Genomic DNA, 16,115 nt, shown 5'->3' on the forward strand with positions numbered 1-16,115 from the left:
AAGCCATGAAACTTCCAGCTATCCTCTATTTGTTTTGAACGTATTTATAATTATTAGTTAATTTTAAATTAATATTTATATTCTATAAGCATTTATACATTAATTCGAACGAAGCTTTAGTTATATTTAACTACTAGAACTTCATACCCAACCACTAGAATATTACGGACAAACGCTCAAATACGCTTTCATAATATTTAGTATACCAAGTAATTGAACGTTATGCAGAAACAGGGAAATCTCCAAATATCGTAACGTACCTCAATATGGAAGTTCTCAGAATATGAGAGAACGTCAAAGGCCAAAGTATGATACCTGAACACAAACAGTTCCTGAAGTTAATTGAAAAGCGAACGGGCGTCGGTGTATTTGCTCAGTACTCGCGGTGGCCAGACTGTATGTACAGCTCTTGTCCAACTTGTATCAAAGACTGAACTGTGAATACACACACATTAAAAAACTGCGTACTTTTTATTAATTATGTTGTTGTTTTTTTTTTCATTATTATTAAATAACATCAACTTGTAAATTTTATTTCGTGGAGAATGGTGTGAGCTCCAAAAACATGCTTATCGGGAATAACACAAACGTTAATATAACTTTACCAACCTTTAAATAAACAAATAAGCATGAAACGAACGTATGAACGTACGTAATGAATATTTTACTTAAAACCTCTTAACCCTTATCCTCCTTATATACATATACTTTATATTCATTTTCATAAGCTAAATTACCAAGTCGTATTTACAGTATGATCTTAATCTAAATCAATTAATTAGAAGGCATCAAGTCGAGTCCGTATTAACGAATCCCATCAGAAAATTGGTTAATGAAGCTTATTGATATCCGCCATCACTTCACTAATCAATAAACATAAACGTTGAAATCAAAATCGTGACACGTAAAGTCGAGACTTGATACTGAAGGGGGAGTTCAAAGGGCTGTCAATCTTGTAATGAAGTAAAGACTTAAGAAAACTTTAATCTCAATATCCATTTGCTACCGTAATATAGCGTGGCAAAGTAGCGTAGTTGGTTTAACGAAGCTATATTAAGACCTAGAGCAAGGATTAAATCAATTTTAGTAAATGAGCATTTATTTTACAAAACTTAAAATATAAATTAATTTGTTTTACGATTGTATGGCAGAACAGCGTGTTAATATTATCTAAAATTGTGATATTGTAGGTGTGTGTATTACGGCAATGGCATATTTTTAGCGGACTTTATTGTGTTTTTAAATGTCAGTTGTTCTATAAAAACACATAGCAATAGAAACATGGTGATGTATTTTTTTAGACCATATTTATATTTTTATTTGTTCTAGATCCATAATTTTACAAAACAAAAGCAACTAGTAAAGTTACAAATTAATTAAACTGTCAGGAATAAACATATCATAGACTTATAATATTGTTTTACTGGAAACCCTACACTTTGTCTTCTGCGTTTGCTGCAATATGCTGTCAAACGTTTATACTACGAACGCCAAGCACGACAAGAAGCGATTAGCGATGAGGGCATACAATGAAAGCTGTTGTGCTGGGAATATATCTTTAAGAAAGATTAACGATCTTCAGGTAGAACGCTTGGGGTCGGGCCATAATTAAACGCAATGGATGGAGCTTCCCTAAAGATTTAGAACGAGGGTAGGCGTCTCGCTGAGTTATGATTTCGCACGAAACGATGTGATTGGCACTCTGTAATGAAGCCGTGAATCGACTTTTTATAGTTTGACGTACGATCTTCGTACAAATGACGCGTCAGCTCAAAGATATGGATAAAGATAAAAAAGTCTGAAGCAGGTAAAGCTTATTAATTTATAAAATCCAAGTATAACTTTCAAGGAGTACCTAACACAAACATGTAAATTCACACATCGATTGACAACTTCGTTTTAGATCATGGGTAATATACGGAATACAACATACGTTTTCACTATCTTGGAAATGAAATATTGTAAATTACATTTCAAAATAATTCTATCTTTTACTTTTGTATCTTATGTATTCATTAAAATGTATATCACTTATACAATACAGTAAAATAGAGAAAGAAAATCAAGTAACAAAAGTAATTTAAGCATAAACAAAAATTAATAATACGAGATACATTATCTTCTGTAGTAAAAAAAAATATTAGCAACTCAGCCTGTAATCACGGCCTATTCACTAGTTTTCTACGATGTTACATTTTTTCTTGTAAATGTACATGATTTTGTGTGAATTTAATTATGACTAATTTTTCTCGTGTATTTCTTTTGATATCTTTGGCAATTATCCATAATTATGCTTTTGCTTTTACTATGTAGGTTAAAAAATATCGAATTTTGACATAATTATATTCAATTTGTATTTATTATTGTGATATTATTTATTATTATAGAAGTGATACAGGGCTTACGATATTTAGCTATAGCGCCCAGCAAAGTTAGACAGCATCAGAAAAAATCTACCAGTAAGAAGTAAATAAAATTATCAATACATATTATAAAAATGTAACGGGTCGCTGTCTGTACATTTAAGATATATGAGAAAAAATATTATTGGGACCTTTACTAACGCAAATAGAACCCAAAACAATGATTGTCGGAATTTTTGTCTGTTTATCTGTTTATCTGTGCTTTTTGTTTTTTTCGTTTGTGCACGCTTATCTTAGGAAACGTCTTATCCGATTAAGATGTAGTTTTTACTAATATATTTTGACAAGCTTACCTTAACATTTAGTGTTTGTTTCATGTCAATCGGTTTATAAATAAAAAAGTTATACCAAATTAAAGAATCACGTTGAACATGTAAAGTACTATTCCACGCGGACGAAGTCGCAAGCACAGCTAGTTAAAACTTAGTTAGAAAATGTAGTGTACTTTAAACTTCGTTAATAAAATTTGTCGGAAATGCTTTTACTTACTTTCCAGAAAGATGAAAAGCTTGCGTCGGGAGTCCTGAAACACATAATGAACATATTTGTCAGGTCTGAATGTCAATAGCGATGATATGACATAAATAAAAAAAAATCCAGTCCTTGTCAAGTATCATAAAAAATTAATACTCTTAATATTTAGTTTATCAGTTAACTCAGATATTATTAGGAATACAGTAAAATCACAAAATGACCATCGTACCATTGCAAAAAAAAATAATTGAAAAATTATTTATACTCTTCAGTCAATAGTACGCTTGATTTTGATGTTTTTATACGCTAAATCATTAATCAAGTATATTAATAACTTTATACTGTCGTAGTAATTATAATTATAGTCGCAATTAGAGTTACCCTTCCTGGACACCCGACCCTAGTATCGTCTCTACCTACTCTATGAAAATTGACTGAGTTTTGTGCTTGTAAAAAACGATGTAATTTTTTCGCCAACACAAAAATTATACAAACATATCCTTGTATGTTTTACATATTCAAAAATTAAAACTATTTTTCACAATGTTCCATATAGAAATACACTATACTTTTTTAAGATATCCTTCCAAACCTAGTTTTCTCAATTCTATGTGTAATTGAATATAGAAAATATATCGGTTCTCATAGTATCTCAATTATTACAGAACTATATTCAAGCGTCCAATAGATATGACGTCTAAGATATGTCTATCAACGGGAATAATCCGTCGGTAGGATGCGGTCCACCGCCCGATATGTCAATTAGGATATTGGATGCAGCTATAAGCAGCCGAAGTTTGAGTTTGGCTTTGAATACTGTTTGAACTTGATAATTGTATTGACTGTGGCTAAAGGGGCTAAGAATACTTAAGATATAGGGGCTTTATTAAATGGAAACTTTATAGATACTAACTTTGTTGTTTGCTATATTGATTCAGAAAGATTTTAGTTCAAATATATTGAAGTTTTTATGCCGTGTTTTGTTTAAAATACCATTTAACACATGAGAGTAATGGAAAACATTGTGAAGAAAGAAAGAAAGCGTTGTGAATCTCCAGTTTTACACTTGATATAGCTTCTGTTTTGCTGTAAAACATGTATGCATAAATAGTATAAAAAAATTATAAGCACATTATTGCGGAACAAATGATTTTTTATTAAATTTAGAGTATCTAAATATGTTATTTTTCATTATAATTTTAAAACGTAACAAACTTAATACGAATATGAGATGTTTTAAAATACTAGAACCATTTTATTACCTTTCATAAATATTTATATAAAATTTTCCTACATGGACCTCGGGATGTATAACTGTTGAAATAAACGTTTAAGATTATTATGGTAAAGTTAAAAAAAACATGACATGACAAACATGCTTATATACGATCGATGACTGATTGATGTGTGATTGGATGTTTATCATTATTTCATGCTAAAACGGATTGATTTGAACATGTTCAAGTTCCGAAGTAAGTTATAAAGCTATTCTTATCCGTTAACATTAATCCAAAAAGCAACATTGGTACTTACTCTAATAAAAAGGCTGCGTAAAAGTAGTAAAAGACTAAAAAGTATACAGCTTTTCTGCTACATCTCTTTTTATAAAGAAACTTTTTAGACTAAAAACGTGAAATGATTTTTTTTTACAATATATTTGTTTTTTATATATTAAAAGTCATTAGCAACATCCTTACAGGCGTCTTTGAAATAAAAATTTGAATTGAGCACGGCCACAAAGCCAAGCCGGCATTAGTATAAAGCTGGCCTGGCTGCAATTAGCTTTGCTGTTTGTGGACAGAATCAGCCCAGGGGGTAATTAGCAGTGTAAATATCCTGGACTCAGAATTTAATTTAAATTGGAAATGGTGCAATCAGTTCTTTTTTAAAAGTTGCTTTTTGTTCCAATGGCCACAATACAAATAATATTAATTATAATCTAGAAAGTCACGCCTCGAAATACTTAATAAACATATATATAGCACAATAATTATTACAAGATAGCTACAAATTCATATAATCTGACTTATTTAATACTTATACAAAAAGATATTAAATTTTATAAAAAATTCAAAAGAAAATAAAATAAGAGTAGTTAATTGTTAATGGTAAGTCATAACCAACTTCCTTTGTTAATATTAAAAGTATTTAACATATTTATGTTTTTCTGATCATAACATGTTTTTTATTTGTGCAAATATCATATCAAGTTTGCTTGTTAAAAAAGCTTACTTACATAATTATGAACTTCAGATACTTAAATTAATGGTAGCATTTCCTAAAAACTATCGTTCTCTTTTACAACCAATGGCACAAAGAATCGGCAACTGGTACTGTTTTGGCCAATAGCTGTAATTAGCAAAAACTCTTTCAGCGTGTTTTCATATTTTTTTAAAGTTCTATTTCTCGGAAATATTTGAATGAAATGCGGACGGTGGCAGCTTTTGCAATTTGAAGATATGCATAATTAATAAGAAAATATAAAACATAATTCAACTAACGTTCACATGCTAAATATTTTTATACAAAATGAATATTATTATTTAATGTAATCCGATACTAAGTCGTGAGTAATATAAAAAAAAATTGTAAAAAAATCTGTTAAGATGATTATAAAATATTTTCGAATAAGTGAATGATTAATTATTTGAACTATTTATCGCTTGTTGATTGATCAATGAATTTTCAATTAACATTATTTGAATAAATGTAGAAGTAAATACATAATTTATCCCGTCAAGGCTCACAAACACAAATCCGCCACCGACGTTTGATAACAATTTAAAAAGAAGCGAACATCGCTAGCGGGAGGGTGCTAATTTAATTCACCGTGTACTCAGACAGGCCAAAAAATACACTCATTTGAATTTCGAATGCATTGCGGACGTGACCTAAGCATATCCCCATTTGGATGCACTGTGGCCGCCCCGATTAAATTAAGCTTCACGAAAACACTTTTAACCTGAAATTCTGAGGATGTTCAATTACTCAACGAGCAAAATAAGAATACGAGTATTCCAGTCTTCTTTTGTAACAACATGCGGTATAAAAATATTCGTTTTTCTCAAACAAAAAAAAACGACTATAATTTACATCGGCAAGTATTGAAACGAAAACGTCGTCAGATCTCGCTTAAATTCAAATGGGACTATATGACTATATGCACTAGCTTTCGAATAATAAAATCATCAAAATCGGTACCCCAGTAGAAAGTTACGAAGTACACATAAAATTACAGTGAAATTGAGAACTTCCTTCGGTTTTTGAAGTCGATTAAAAATCTACCAAATGATGAAGGTCAAGTAATTTAAGATTATTATGCACTGAGATCTACAAACAGACTAACTAATTGAAACTGAATTAGTGGATCGGACAAGTATTATTGTTTATTTTACTGAATGCAATGAAGTTGCGGTCGTGAATACGTATCTCAAAAAATATTTAACGATGAGCCTTTACCCCTAAGCATAAAAATATATAAAGTTTTAAATAGCTAACCTTCGTTAATGGTTCAAGCCGTAGATGCCTCTTTTAATATAAAACGATAATCAACTTTATGGTTGTGTTATAGGTAACAGGTGACTCCTATACTTTTTTGATTGATAAATTTATATATTATAAATAAACAAATACATATATTACATCCAGACTTGAAGTGAGAACCGAATCGACAACACCCGTTCAGAAAGCCGGGACACTGCATACTGCGCCAAGGTCAAAACCTCACTTTGAAAAGTAATAGACGAGTGCCTTGTTGTGTTTAAAATGACCACAACAATAGTAGACTCATACTAAAGTCATATTAACGGGACTAGAGGTGCTTGCAGTGAGACATTTATCCTTCTAGGTAATAATATGAGAAGTATAATGCCAGCATAAACAACCTCTAAGCTTTCCGCTTTGCATCGCATTTACATGATAACGGCAACGTGTGGTATTTTCTCTCTTTAACGAAAGATGTACTCAATGTAGATTTAATCAAGTACTTTACTATCAATTAAAAATATATTAAAGCTGCAAAACGAAATTAGAAAACGTATATAGTTCGATAAACTAACGTTACTATTTTTTTTTTCTTTTGGTATTCAAAAGTAGGTAAAAAGTAGTGGCGCCATCTATCTCGCGACATACAAACTAGAGAAAACTGACGTATCCTACATCGCGATATCAAAGTTATCAGAGCGATTAAATATATATACAAGAACCCGACAACAACCGTCGCGGCAGTAGCCCACCAGACACAACACCCGTCTAGTCGGAGGATCCTCCCTTTTCGGTGGTGTATAAGGAACTCCTTAGTTACCTCCAAACTAGTGTTCTCGTTTTCTCTAGTTTGTATGTCGCGAGATAGATGCCGCCACAAAGTTTTTATAAGACAAAGAAAATCAGTAGGCATAAGAAGTACCTTACTCTGGTTGATAGTGACCGTGAAGGCTTAAAAACTTAAAACTTAGTCTCGTTAACTTAATAGTCATTTTTAATTTATATACAAGTAAAGAATTTATGTAAATATGAGAATAATAATACAAAATTTTTGGACGAAATCATACTTTCAAAAAATTTATTTATTAAAATCTTAAAACGAATTATTACATTTATAATAGCAATTCTCTGCTAAAGTCCATTTCAATAGTTTCATCAAAAACACTTTAAAATAATTGTGATACCTGATACCATAATGTATTTTTCAGGCAATGTATGTTGGCGTTGCTATAAGCATTCAAAATCAGACCATACCTGAATTAAAGAGAGATACCATGATAATGAATGGGGAATAAATGAGTACGATACAAATAGCTGACCGCGTCGACTGCATTTGTTGATTTGATCCACAAACAGCTTCAAATTCGAATCCATTTTTAATCAATTGATGAACTCGATTTCAATATCGAAATTGAGAGCAAATGAATACGAAAATTTCAATTAAATATGTATTAAATATAGTTTTAGGTAATTTGGTCATAAAAGTAATTAAGTTGTGAATATTGTTTCTCAAACACTTTTCCGAGTGTATTAGAAGACTGATGGGGCAAGAGCTGGAAGGGAGGTTCATGGGTTTGTCAGATTTGGGGATACCTATAACGACGGTTACTGGTTCAGCCGCAAGATGGCGGCAATGACTTCCGGTGCACGTTTCACTAGCACCATAAAACACTGTTCATTTCCCCTTCCTACATAAATAATTGTTTGTCATTAGCGGTGATCACATCCGCTACAGTGCGGCATCAATAAGGCAGCAAGCAACGTCAAGGCGTAACGATTCTACTAACCAGCCGCTAAGTCCGCATTTATATGTACTTATACTAAAAAAATTATTAAAGTTTAAAAATTATTTGTCAATTTCATCAATAATATATTTAAAAAAAAAAAAAGTTAAATTTAATAAACTACTGAACATTTTACTCATTGCTTGGAAATAGCTAATGTAAGATTGTAAATTAAAACATCAAGAAGAACCTATTTAATATGTCTACGTTAAGTTTGAATACTTTAATAAAGATCAAAAATAATTTCCAGTAAAGTGTAAACTTTATTAAAAAACATTCTATTGAAAATATAATCAAGCCCTTGAAATAACTTTGAAGATTCAATTCAATTTAATACTTGCGATCTTTTCTCATCATTCATACGATAAATTTTACTGATTCAATAAAAAGAATCGAGCCACGGGCTTTATATTGGCACTTACAATTGACAAATTAACGTGCGACCGAAACAAGCAATTTTCAAAGTCGTAACACCGTATACTCCATGATTTATACGCCGATGATATTTTATTAAACAATAAAACATCTCTAGCCTGTTTCAGGAAGAAATTTTCCTTTTATACCTCACAGTCCTTTATTTATTGACGATGACAAAATTGTCGGCGCGACAAATGACGAAAACATATTATGTGAAGAACAAATGGAATTAAAAAAAAAAAAACAGGATACCTTATGTTTTTACTTACCTTAATTGTTATTACCTACAAGTATTTATCATAATTATGCTGTATTATAATACACATTATTGTACTATAGTGCAATAATAATAGTTCACAAAATCCCACGTTTGAACACATCAAGACATTTTTTACTCGCTACGTACGCACGTCATTTATTTAAAAAAACTCAATTACTTGAAAATTTAGATCTGCTAGCTCAGATCGTAATATACGAGTATACTTGCGTAGTACTACGAGTACCTGCTAATTATCGAGAGCATTTCCTTGAGTACGTGAAGTATACAATTTTCTTTTGTACCATACTATTTTTAACTTTGAAACATATGAAATATCTTGAACAAGAAAATGTTATTTAAAAAATATATAGAATCATCTACTTTATGAAGTTAATTATAAAGAATGAATAGGTACATTTTTCATTTATTTCTGAGTAATCACAGACCCTAAAACACTGAACAAATTGTTTTTTTTTTTTCATGATCAAAAATCATTAAGTAAGACAGTGGTGATCAAACCAAATTTTTCACTAAAATTATTTATTATTATTATTATTCTTTATTGCACTTAAAAAAAACATAATCACAAATCATTTATACAAAGGTGTTGGCAATAACTCTAAAAGAGATCTCTACCAGTCTACCCATGGTGGTGAGAAATGATGTTACCGCGGGACTCATAAGCGCAAGAGTGATTAAGTAAAAAAAAAACTCTTTACAACATAAAAAAAATACAGAGGGCAGGAAGGATTTTTGTTCATAATAGTTTTACATTCACGCAATTGTACAAATGCTAAGATTTTTTAATTCGAAAGTTTTAAAAGAAATAGAGTTTTGTTTAGTGCCAAAATATATTTTTGTAGCTTTCTTGCAAGAAAGTGTCTGGCTCAGTCGCCGTCTTGTCGTCGCCAGCGGCATTATGTTCTACCCTCTAAATTTGGACACATAAAATGTTACTCACGAGAACCACCTCCTAAATTTACTTCCATTTCTTTAAAGTCATAATTATCTAACCATATTTCTTTAAAATTTTATTTATTTTTCATAATACAATTGTCAGGTATTGATAATATTATTTATAGCGATAATCTCTCGATTTAGTTACAACACACGAAAGAAAATCGATACAAAAAATAATACAGATAGATTTTCGTAAACTATATAGTATGTATATTATAATTTTGATTTCTTCGTCATGTCTCGAATCAAAATCAAAACCCAATTACCAAAATCAAAAATCAAAATATATGTACACATTTGTTAATTGAATATGGAAGCTACTAAAGTCATAAGGCATTAAAAAGGTAGCGATATTTTAGTCGTCTTGTTATGGGCATGTAATTGCCGAATTTATGGCTGCCTACACTAACGTAATTGTGGTCGGGGACGGCAACGTGTATCACTCTAAATTAGATTGCAATGCAAACGCAAAGCGGTTGTCAGTGAGAGTGGACCGATATTTATGGATAAAAACAAAGAACTCCGAGTTAATTATGACCACTCTTGCGGCCAACTTTTTCCTACCGTTACAAATAAACGATAAAACTTTGTAATTGCTTCGCTTTTGTTTGAGACCAACTATAATAACTACTGTGGATTCTGTTTGTAATTTAGTAACATGTTCGTTTTTATGAGGAAACTGTATTTATAAGTTTCATTCCTAGTTTATTGAACCTGAAGAGCCTTAAAGCAAAGGAACAAAGGTAAAAATATGAACAAGCAACTAATTAGCAGCGAAAACAATCATAAGGGCGTTGTAAAAGTTCGAAGCTTAACAAAGCCAGAGCTCAAAGTAAGGACGACAAATCCTTTGAAAATTTCATCTAAACAGTTTTAAAGTTGAAGATCTAAATGCTGGTTCCTCAGTTTGTTCGAAGTGAATGCTTGCGGCGTCTTCTTAATTTATTTTCAGAATTAACGTCATAACTTGCGACATGGAAGTTACCGGTGCTGATAAGCTTTAATACCGCTCTTCTTGTGGTTCTTATCTAACTTATTATAGAGCCTATTTTAGTACAAACATTCTCCTAAAAGTGAATAGCGGTAAAAGTTATATCCTTCACAAAGATGAGAAATAACATGGCTTATGATTTGAAAATGAAATAATTAATGACGTTTAATTCAAAATTTACAATTAGTTTATGGCTATTACAAGTTTAATAATTTAGTATTTTACTACGTCTTAATAAAGCCGAGGGGAAAATAAAGCCTATAATAGAAGATTATTAATACTTACAAGAGTAGATTAATTTATACATTAACTTAAATAGAAATATTTATTTGACTTTAATTTTTAAAAGTTTCTACTCATTATTATAGTAGATGATAAATGCTGTTACTAACATACAAATTACCGCGTATTTATCATTACAACATTATCAGAAGGCAAGTTGAATATGAAGTTACGATGACGAAACTTCGCTCCCAGCGGAAAACTTCAGTCGCTTAGGGCTAACAAGTCACGATTGTGGTTGAAATGTATGTTCAGGGAGATTAGTACTAAAAATAGGTATCTTTGTAATGAAATGTAAATGAAGTACATACTTTACATTTCTACAATTTCATAAAAATGCATATTAAAATGTGATATTACATGCATAAAAATAAAAGATTGCGAATAAAATGTCTACAAAAAGTTTCATATAAATATGTATCAACCATGAAACCAAAGTAAATTATAATGACGAAGTAAGGAAATAGTTGCACCATCAATGAAAGATTCAGACTATTATCATTTTTTTTTTTAATATTCATCGAATCTATATCATGGGTTTGCACAAAACCCAGACACGTCAAAATTGAAACGAAAAATTAGTAAAAATTCAACCACACCTGGCGACGACTAGCTTCAAACTTTTGTTTCTTTATTTTAGCTCTGTGGACGTAGTTGTACAAGTGATACTTTTTATCATTTTAATTCAATCACAAAACCTTAAAATTGGATAAAGTTGATACTTCATCACAGTGTTACAATAATAATGTTATTCAGGCAGGATGTTGGTACCGATTTTTCAATTGTGGTACAATGAAGAAAACCCTATGAATACACTACACATATTCAACTGCAACCGCTCGGAACTTCATCCTGCATATCTTCGTTCCACTGACATGCTCGGATGAACTCGGTATAATTCGGCTTCCGATGGGGTTGTGGTCACATCATCTACATCCTACTATTTTAGCACTACTGAAGCCGTCAAATCCCGTTCGGTATTTGAAAACTTCGCCCAGTTTGGCTTAGCAGCATGCTGTAAAGTCGGTAAAGCCAAGCCATATTCTCGAATGTATAATTTCATATGTTACGTTTTATCGCCCGGCTGTACCTGTGAATAGCGACCAAATCATATGTAAGTAGAGTATACATAATAAACATGCATCTTCATATTATGTAAAGAATAATATTATGTAAATGAAGTTTCCATTTTGCGATCACCGAATCGTCTTAGGATTGTTGTGCTGGATGACTTGTGGACCATTAGGATAAGTCTCTTTCTTTGAGATTCTTATTGTTTACAACACATACTGTTGTAAAAACATTACTGTTGTACAGCATTTAAAAATGATTCAATAACTCATCAAAGATAATAAACCCTTGACAGAGACACAGAAAAGAAGATTGGGTCAAATGTGAACAAAGGACACGCATTGTGAGACGACAATGGAATGGATCTATTAATTTACTCCAGACAGATCGCCATTGTTATTAAACGCTACCACGCAACCATCACTGTAATTGTTTCAACGTTAAACACAATTTATAGTTTACACTACTTTAATATTACGAAGCATCTTATTTCAATATTTAGGTTTTGGTTAAGGTCAATCCGATTTAGTGTTAGAAAGTCGATTATAAAGAGAAAATAAATTATTTATTTTATTTATATATTTTGACTAGCCCGTTGGCGCAGTTTGTAGTGACCCTGCTTTCTGCTCCGGGGGTTGTGGGTTCGATTCCCACCCTGAGTCTGGGTGTAATGTATATATTTATTTATATATTTATATATGTATTATTTATAAGTATGTTTATCAAAAAAAAATGTAGCTATACCAGTCGGCTGTTACCTATAACACAAGCATTAATTTGCTTACTTTAGGGACAGACGACCGTGTGTGTATTGTGTAGATATTTATTTATTTATTTATATTATTATTTCTCAGAACAATATTTATGAATACCTAACAACGAGAACTAAAAAAAATTACGTTTCTCATTTTGTAAATCACTTTATTAGCAATAAAATATTTTTCTAATTAGCATAAAAACTGAGAGAGCAATAAATTTGATTACAGGTAACCGCGGGAAGCGTTTGTGCGTGAAGTTTACGCGCGCCGAGGGCCCTTTAGGGAAACTTCAAATAAACTTTATCAACTTTCATTCGTAACATTTGTAGAGAGCTCGTAAAATATAGACAGAGCATGGCTGTATAATTATATTATATTAAATTAATTATATTAAAATACGTTTTATTTGATAAGATGACTTATTTTATTTTTCCTCGTGTTATCTACTTCGGTCTATATAATTGGTTTGATACGTTATCAATCGATGATGCCGGGGAAAGCTCGTCTTAAAAATGTTAAAATAAGACAAAATAATAAATTTGTATTTTCGATTACACGTGTTTCGTCAGTATTCGTTTAATAATTTATTGAAAAGCATTGATTTCGCCTTATACCCTCTTACGCTTGGGACCTTTGTAGGAAGTATTTTTTACTTATCTAAAAATAAAATTAAAAATATTGCACGTACGAAATATTAACTATGCTTAACACCTAGGTATGTAACATTAAAAAGATTTAAATAATGTTTTTAAATTATTTCTAGCATAAACATGTGTAACCGTTGTTCTAACTAAAATTTTCTATCTACGTACGTATCCAGCTAATGGGTTCATCAAAATTAGTCATCCCATTTCAAAAAAATTTTAATGTTTGTATTGGTAATGCTTAGTGATCATGAAGCAGTGTGCTATACTACTGTATGCTACTATATGCTTATGCAGAGACACAGTACTTTGTTAATTATGGGTCGATAATAGTATGTTCTTAATTATCTGACAATTCGGTTATGGGCGATCACTACATGGTACGAGACAGCTTGAATCTCAACCTAAAGCTAGTATAATTCAATTTTCTACAAAAAGTATCTGATTGTATTTTATACATTGTACTTTAAAACTCTGTTATAGGTATGAATTGGCTTTATTATTCTATTCTAGATAATTATTTTTTTTTTCAAGAAAAATAGAACTATCTTTTTTAAACGGCTTTTTACATCTGTCGGAAGTAGGAGGTCAGACTGGTTTATTTTAATACGAAATAACAAAAGATAGTTATAAGTTAACGGGGAGAGGGCCGAACTTCTTAGCATTCGATGGTTTCACCATGCGGGTGCCGAGTCCATCGTGCGGTATCAGAGTCCATCGTGCGGTATCAGAGGGAGTAACTCAGAGCACTGCCTAGGACTTGCGACCTAGGTGTAGGTTTAAGGAGTCCCCTTTGAGATACGTATCAACGCTCACCATCACTGTTCGAGCTGTCCGCCCTGCCTAGCCAAGTTATAGATCGTTATGTAACAATTAATTTGTTTGCACAAATTAATTATTAAAAGAGTCTAGTAGAGAATTAATTATTAGAGAGAATTATTAAAGGTTAAGCTACTAGCAGGATACAACAAGTGTATCGTGCCAAGCCAGAGCCAAGACTGCCTTAGCCGAGGTTGCTACGTTCGTTTTATACTCGTCATAATAACTCGAGTAATATAATGAAGGTAGGTGACTATCGAACGATGTGCTAGATAGCGCGATCGTTGCATCTGTTGTTTATAAATTCATTTCTAATTGCGTACAATAGCGCTAGTGGCTACATATCTTTTTATTCCTAAATTTTACTATTTGAAAGTTCAAGTAATTTATATTTGATTTAATTTAATTTTTGCTTAATGACGACATATTTTTATAAATAATTTAATCTAATATAAAAGTTTTGCAAAAGCACGTATATAAACAAAGTTAAAAGACTGCATTTTAACCATCCTTTGAACAATGTTGAAGACGTTAAGTAATCTGTCAGATCTACCCGATTCCCTGGCTCCAGTTCTTGGCAACTCCGTAATAATTAAACGCAAAACGGCTAATACCCGCCAACAAGTGCAAACACACTGTTGTACCTACATTTATACCCGGATCTAATGTGGTAATGTCTAACGACTTAGTATCTTTATAATTATTAAATGTAACGAAACTTTTACTTTGTTTGCTTTGAGAAATTTTAGCAAAGTTGTAAAGTATACCCATGTGTATAATTGAAAATTTTTAAGTTTATCTTTTTGCATTTATATATTATCTTATGCCAATGACTTTAGAATAATAATTAGATTAGTTCAGATATTTTTATACTTCAAGGGTGGTTAAACAAGCTTAAGACCACTTGACGATAAGCATTTACCTACGGACGCGTGCAACAGCTAAAGCATAGCAAACGCTTTCCCGACCCTATCTTCGTTCCCTGGAGCCGTGTGTAACTTATCGCAGGAACACAACACTAGTTGAGAGCAATATTATTTAGCTGTGTTATTCTGTGAAGTTTAGTTACTTACCTAGTCGCTTTGCTCCAGATTTTGAGCGGGATATTTCTTGATATACCTTAGCTTTGAAAATTCTTTTTATCTTTATGGTTGATTTCGTATTACTTAAATACATTTAATCTATAGACGCATTTCTAATGTAGTCTCATTTAAAATACACTTTCAACGTTATGTAAATGATCAACTGTTCGACTTTTTCAATATCTTTCACGTTAAATGTAGGTCGTTTTATATAAAAATCATTTTTTTCGTCAGACACTCCATCACAGTGAGCAATGATGGATGGTACGCGATGAGATTTTATTTTATTCCCCCCTAACTCATTCAATCGAATATCGATGTCATTTGGGATTGATTGCTTGTGAAAACTCGTAAAATTGACCGCTTATATTATTTTTTTCAAAGCATTTTGTTGTACGTCAATCTTTTGTTATTCGTCAGTTGCAAAGTTGATTTTTTTGTGTTTGTATTCTTGCCTATAGAAAATATTCTTCAAAAATCTTGTTTTGAAATATATACATATATATATATATATATATGAATACTTGCTTTGAATTATCTAAGGCAAGAAAACATCGTGTAACAGGAGACTGTATTGAAGGAAATATTTACCAGCTATTGATTTATCTAACGAAGCAAGTACAATCGTGTAAGATATTACTTTAAAGTAAAGAGATTTTCCTTTGATA

The sequence above is a fragment of the Melitaea cinxia genome, chromosome 4, assembly GCF_905220565.1.
Source record: "Melitaea cinxia chromosome 4, ilMelCinx1.1, whole genome shotgun sequence".
Classification (NCBI taxonomy): Eukaryota; Metazoa; Arthropoda; class Insecta; order Lepidoptera; family Nymphalidae; genus Melitaea; species Melitaea cinxia.